The following is a 6,888-nucleotide window of genomic DNA, read 5'->3' on the forward strand; positions in this document are numbered from 1 at the left end:
TTAGCCATTCTTCCATAAGGAAATTGCAAGACTTACTCTATAAGTTGTTCCTGATGGATCATTTGTGTATCCAAAGTCTGACCTTTGCTTGAAGACCATGTCAATGCTATCTCGAAGCATGTCTGTGGTACTCCTATTTTCAACAAGAACATTTGAAGCACAATGCTAAATTTTCTTTATCAATTATTCAAACACTGTTGTTTGGGTAATGTCATGAAATTTCTCTCCCCTTACCTAAATGGTTTTCTACCTCCTATATTGTCATGGATATCATGCTCTGCTTGTCCTTGGGAAGGATATACCCCTGAAATATGTGTTTAACACATTTTCCTTTCCATTGTTCTGTTTAACCTGATGATCACATTTTCCTTTCCTTTGTCTTGTTTAACCTTTCTCATGGGTTATATGATCTAAGAGTAATGATTCGCTGCTTATGTAAACACCCTGGTGTACAACCTTGTCAGTAAGACCGTGTTACTATTGTTGATGACATTTCGGTAACCACCGATGGACGAGAACTTTGCCTATTGGTCCGCCTTGTTTCAACGAGCAGAAAAATGATTCTCTTCGTCCCTCACCCTAGGTACCAACGTTGTTGCCAACAAAACTGACAGGCTATCCTCTGACATACCTTGCTATCTTGACCGTGCAAATGTTAGCGCCTTCCTGCTTTTAACCCACATGGTGGGCCCATAACCCACAGTTCCACTGGATCGAAACCTGACTCTCCTGTACACCCTCCTGTTTCCAAAGTTATTCCTCGCGTGTGGCCTCATATGTAATTCACGAGCCACCTTCCGAGATATCATCAATTCTGGTATCAGACAAAATACTTATTCATGTTGCTCTGAACCCGTTTCACGCCCTGTTTCAGGCATCAAATGATTGCATGCCCCCTCGAAACTTCTCATGGTACCTTCTTACTTTGCTCTCGATATCTTCTTAAGTTTCAATTCGAGAGTTACCTTCCGCCACCTTCCCCGATGTTATCTACCAGATAGTCAACCTTACAGAGGTACGTTCTTCCGAATACCCCCTTATTCTTTCGTAAGTACGATGGAGTCCCCCCCCCCCAAAAAAAGGATGTTGACTTCATCATGATGACCTGAAATAGAGAATTGAAGACATAAACGAAAGGGATTAACCTCTTCGAGAAGAGTAACCAAGACCGAGAAGACACGTTAGAATTTCGTAACCAGATCTTTCCCCCTTGCTCTACCTCTTAAATCTCGGGACGAGATTTCTTGTAGTGGAGGAGAATTGTGACGCCCGGATAATTAAGCTACAGTAATCCCACGTTAACGATGCCACGTCACCTTGGTTATTGTGGCTAATCTCGCGTTAGTTCGAAACCGATTATAATTCAAAATTCAAAATCAAGCAAACAATAAAAGTTTTCAAATATTAAAACAAAAATGTTCAATAAATAGTAGATAAATCAGAGGCTATGATAAAATTGTAAACAACATTATTGAAATTTGATAAGTGACTTAAACAACCTCAAACAGTGGCTGAATACATTATTTAATAACCTTTTTATTAATACAAAAGAAATATGAGATGATATTTACCCCAAAGTAGTTTTTGGTGGTAGGATATAATGTGCTGTGATTTGTGGGCCAGCTCTCATATTTTACAGAACTCATTTGGTGCCCATACAATTAGCCAAAACAGAAAAAATAAGAAAAAGTAAAACAAAACAAAACAAACAAAAAAAGAGGAAAAGAGAAACCCTCCCTCCCACTGGGCTTCAGTCCAGCTGGCCTGCCCAACTGGGCAAAGGCCCACCCCACTCCCCATATTTACCCCCCGGACCAAAACCCTAATCTCCCTGACCACCACTTCCCCCCTCGCTTTGGATCTGGATCGGGAGGAGCCCGATCCCTTCGCCGTCGCTCGACGCCCGACGCCGCCCGACCGCTGGACCTCGCCGGACGCCATCACCGGACTGCCTCCCCGTCGCCTGGTCGTCTCCGACCTCCTCCCCGCGCCCCGTTGCCCCGTACCATACGACCCGCCGTGAGCCTCGCTCCCTCCCCTCTCCCTCGCGCGACCCCACCTGCCAGCGCTGCGCGCGCGCTCGCGCTCGTCGCCACGGCCCTCGCATCGGCCATCGCCCCGCACGCTCCTGGCCACCGCGCTGCCCGCGCCCACCGGCGTCGTCCGGCTTTCGCGCCCATGGTCACCCCTGACGTCGCGCGCCCGTTGGCTGTCCACCGCACGCGCCCGCAACCGCACGGCTCTGCCGCCGCCACCTCCGCCGCCCAGCATCGCTGCCGCTCGGCCTTCCCGCGCCCGCCATCGCCCGACCGGCCGCTGCTCCACGCGGTGCCCGCCCGTGCCTCGCTTGCCTCCCGCTGCTGCGAGCGTCGATGGCAACCTCTGCCCACGACCGCACGCGCCGCTCCGCCCCTGGCCTCGCCGCCGAGCGCCTCCCCCGACCACCACCACCTCCTGCCGTCCCCTAGCGTGCGCCACGCCGCAGCCTCGTCCCCGCACCGCGCTTGGGCCGTGTGCCCCGCTCACGCCCCTGGTCGTGCTCCGGCACCACCGCGCGCTGCTCGCCCTCCGCCTAGCTCCGCCATGGCCTCCTCCTTCCACCTTCCCTCCCCGCGCTCACCGCCGGCAGCCGCTCACCGTGCCTGCCTTCGGCTGCCGGCGCCCGTTGCCGCGCTGCCCTGCTCCGGCCCATCATGGCCGGCGCTGCCCTCCCCTGGTGGCCTGGTGTGCGGGCACCCCTTTGCCCGCACCCGTTAGCGCCCATGCCCGCTATGCCCCCCCCCCCCCCCAGGCCTATGACAAACGGGGCCCACGCCCAGAACGAAAAAAAGAATTAATTAATTAATAATTAATAATTAAAATATTAATTAATTAATTACTTAATTGAAGAATTAATTAACTTAATTAATCCTGATTAGATTAGCCTAATTAACTAATTAACTATTGTTAATTAACTAACAGAGTATGACATGCGGGACCCACATGTCAGTTTGACCCAGCCAACGCCATGTTGACTGCTGACGTCATGCTGACATCATGATGACATCAGCATACACTATTCTGGATAATGTTGATTTAAAATATTTAAATAAATTCTGAAAATGATTAAATCTTTTAAAATTAATATAAAATAAACCGTACCTCGGATGGAAAAACTTTGTACACGAAAGTTGCTCAGAACGATGAGACGAATCCGGATACGCAGCCCGTTTGTCCGCCACACATCCCTAGCATAGTGAACACGCAACTTTCCCCCTCTGGTTCATCTGTCCGAAAACGCGAAACACCGGGGATACTTTCCCGGATGTTCCCCCCCCCCCCCCCCCCCCGTCACCGGTATCACCTACTACTACATTAGGTCACTCCTAGCACCGTTACTTGTCATTTCATGCATCGATATACATCTGTTTGCATTGTATTCATTGTTTCTTCCCCCTGACGTCGCTGCTGGTGCCCCGATCGACTACTGTGTTGATGACCCCTCCTTCTTGCCAGAGCAACCAGGCAAGCCCCCCCCCCTTGATCACCAGATATCGCCTATTCCTTCTCTCTACTTCTTGCATTAGAGTAGTGTAGCATGTTACTGCTTTCGGTTAACCCTATTCTCCTGCATAGCCTATCATTGTTGCTACAGTTGTTGATACCTTACCTGCAATCCTAAATGCTTAGTATATGATGCTAGTTTATCATCTGTGGCCCTACATTCTTGTCCGTCTGCCATGCTATACTATCGGGCCGTGATCACTCGGGAGGTGATCACGGGTTTATACTATACATGCATACTATTCAGGTGGTGACTAAAGTCGGGTCAGCTCGTTGAGTACCCGCAAGTGATTCTGATGTGGGTGCTGGAAGGACAGGTGGCTCCATCCCGGTAGAGGTGGGCCTGGGTTCCCAACGTCCCCGACTGTTACTTTGTGGCAGAGCGACAGGACAGGTTGAGACCACCTAGGCGAGAGGTGGGCCTGGCCCTTGTCGGCGTCTGCGGTTACTTCAAAATAACACGCTTAACAAGATCTTGGTATTTGATCTGAGTCTGGTCACTGGCCTATACGCACTAACCAACTACGCAGGAACAGTTATGGGCACTCGACGTCGTGGTATCAGCCGAAGCCTTCTAGACGTAAGCGACTGAGCGGCGCGCGCCGGATTGGACTGGAACTCCTGCTCTTGTATTAGGGAGGCTAGGTCTGCTTCCGGCCGCCCATGCAACATGCAGGTGTGCAATGGGAGATGGGCCCAGACCCCTGCGCGCTTAGGATTTAGACCAGCGTGCTGACCTCTCTGTTAGGCCTAGGTGGGGCTGCGACGTGTTGATCTTCCGAGGCCGGGCATGACCCAGGAAAGTGTGTCCGGCCAGAGGGATCGAGCGTGTTGGGTTATGTGGTGCACCCCTCTAGGGGGGTTTATCTATTCGAATAGCCGTGTCCCTCGGTAAAAGGACGACCCAGAGTTGTACCTTGACCTTATGACAACTAAAATCGGATACTTAATAAAACACACCCAGACAAGTTCCAGAGACAACCCAGTGATCGCTTTTCCACAGGGCGGCGAGGGGAGGATCACCGGGTAGGATTATGCTATGCGATTCTACTTGGAGGACTTCAATCTACTCTCTTCTACTTGCTGCAAGACGGAGGCTGCCAGAAGCGTAGTCTTCGATAGGAGTAGCTATCCCCCTCTTATTCTGGCATTCTGCTGTTCAGTCCACCGATATTGCCTCTTTACACATATACCCATGCATATGTAGTGTAGATCTTTGCTTGCGAGTACTTTGGATGAGTACTCACGGTTGCTTTGCTCCCTGTTTTCCCCCTCTTTCCTTTTCTTCTGGGATGCCGCAACTAGACGTTGGAGCCCAGGATCCAGACGCCACCGTCGACGATGACTCCTACTACACTGGAGGTGCCTACTATTACGTGCAGGCTGCTGACGACGACAAGGAGTAGTTTAGGAGGATCCCAGGCAGGAGGCATGCGCCTCTTTTGATCTGTATCCCAGTTTGTGCTAGCCATCTTATGGCAACTTGTTTAACTTATGTCTGTACTCAGATATTGTTGCTTCCGCTGACTCGTTTATGTTCGAGCACTTGTATTCGAGCCGTCGAGGCACCTGGCTTGTAATATGATGCTTGTATGACTTATTTTACTTTTAGAGTTGTGTTGTGATATCTTCCCGTGAGTCCCTAATCTTGATCATACATGTTTGCGTGTATGATTAGTATACGATTGAATCGGGGGGCGTCACATATCAATAAGTAAATCCTAATTCTATTAAAAACGAAATTTGCTAATCTATGCAAGCGCATAAGAAAACCCATTATTTTTCAGAAGTTTGGGCACGTCGTCTAAGTTTTGCATTTAAGGAATAAGACCACAATGATGCCAGAACACCTAATTAATTTTCTTAATAGTTACCAAAATGCCAGAATAATAACATCATCACTTATCCTAGTGGCTCATTTGGGATGTCAGAAGGATCAATTAATTTTACAAAATGTAGAAGGTAACTTTTAAAATCTTACAGACATGCATCCAACAATTTAGGGGTGATTTGAGAATATTCGAGCAAACATTTGAATTTCATTATTGAATATAAAGATATAAGGATGACTACTAGAATATTACGGTCCAAGTAAAAGAAAGCTTCAACAACAAAAATAGAAATATAGAGAATTGTTGAAAATACGCGAAGGCTTCCACGAGTTTGAAAAAAATCAACAAGTTAAACGATCTTACAAATATTTCAGATGTACACCGATAAGTTTTAGCTAAGTCGCGACCCTTATCGAGGTGCAGAGCTCACGTATATGTTGAACTCACACACACTTGGTTGGCAGGATCATCGATGAGTTACATATCGATGTGTGTATGGGATTAAGAGTGGCCAACATAAACTAACCATGCAGAACGGTTGTTGCACTATGTTTTAATGGAATATATTAACCACAAGTATGCATGTCGAACCAAGGAGTAAACATGCAAGTGGTAACCGGTATAGAGTAAATCATAGGGAATATGTATACAAAAATTTTAACAAGAAAACACATCATCATATCTAATTAATAATTGCTCAAATAAGAACTGTTAAAAAAAATATTGTGTCACCAACTTTGGTTCTGGAACAAAGCTTATAAAAAAATTATGCTATAAAAATATGTAGTAAAATACAAAATACTAATTTAAATATTTTGTATCTATTTTCTACAAGACTTTTAACAAAACAAATTACAAAAAATCAACAAATAATATTATGATTTTCTGTGCCGTAGCCCATGCAACATTAAAAATTGCTAGCCCGTGCAGTTGCACGGGTTGACGACTAGTGGCCATAACCAGGGTCAAACCCTTTGTGGAGGAGCATAGAATGGAGGAAAGACCATCTAATTCAGTCATACGTTTAGCAAAAACCGACCTTAAGAATAATTACTTCACTCCCCTTAGAGTGAATGTCATGGATAACTTCATAGAAAGACAAAATACCATGTAGGATGCTACGGCCATTAATGAAAGCCGATTGGGTGTGGTTAATGGACTAATGAGAAACTGGTCAAAGACGAACCACAAAGACTTTAACGGTGTGGTTAAGGAACGCCAATTGGGTAAAGTTAACTTCACATTTGCAAACTGTACAATTGATACTCTACAATGTTCTATAGATATGCAAATCCAATAGTACGCTACAAATCAATATGAAAATATTAGTTGGACATGTTCTTTAGAAACCTTTATATGATGTTTTACGAAACTAAATTATACATCACCATAGGCACATACACACAAATATCTACGTGTACACTATATAATTTGTGGAATTGTAACAAAAATAATTAAAAGATAACTTCTATGACATCATCTAATTTAAACTTAGCATAAGTAAATTTATCAT

The sequence above is a fragment of the Aegilops tauschii genome, chromosome 7 (assembly GCF_002575655.3).
Source record: "Aegilops tauschii subsp. strangulata cultivar AL8/78 chromosome 7, Aet v6.0, whole genome shotgun sequence".
NCBI classification, from domain to species: Eukaryota; Viridiplantae; Streptophyta; class Magnoliopsida; order Poales; family Poaceae; genus Aegilops; species Aegilops tauschii.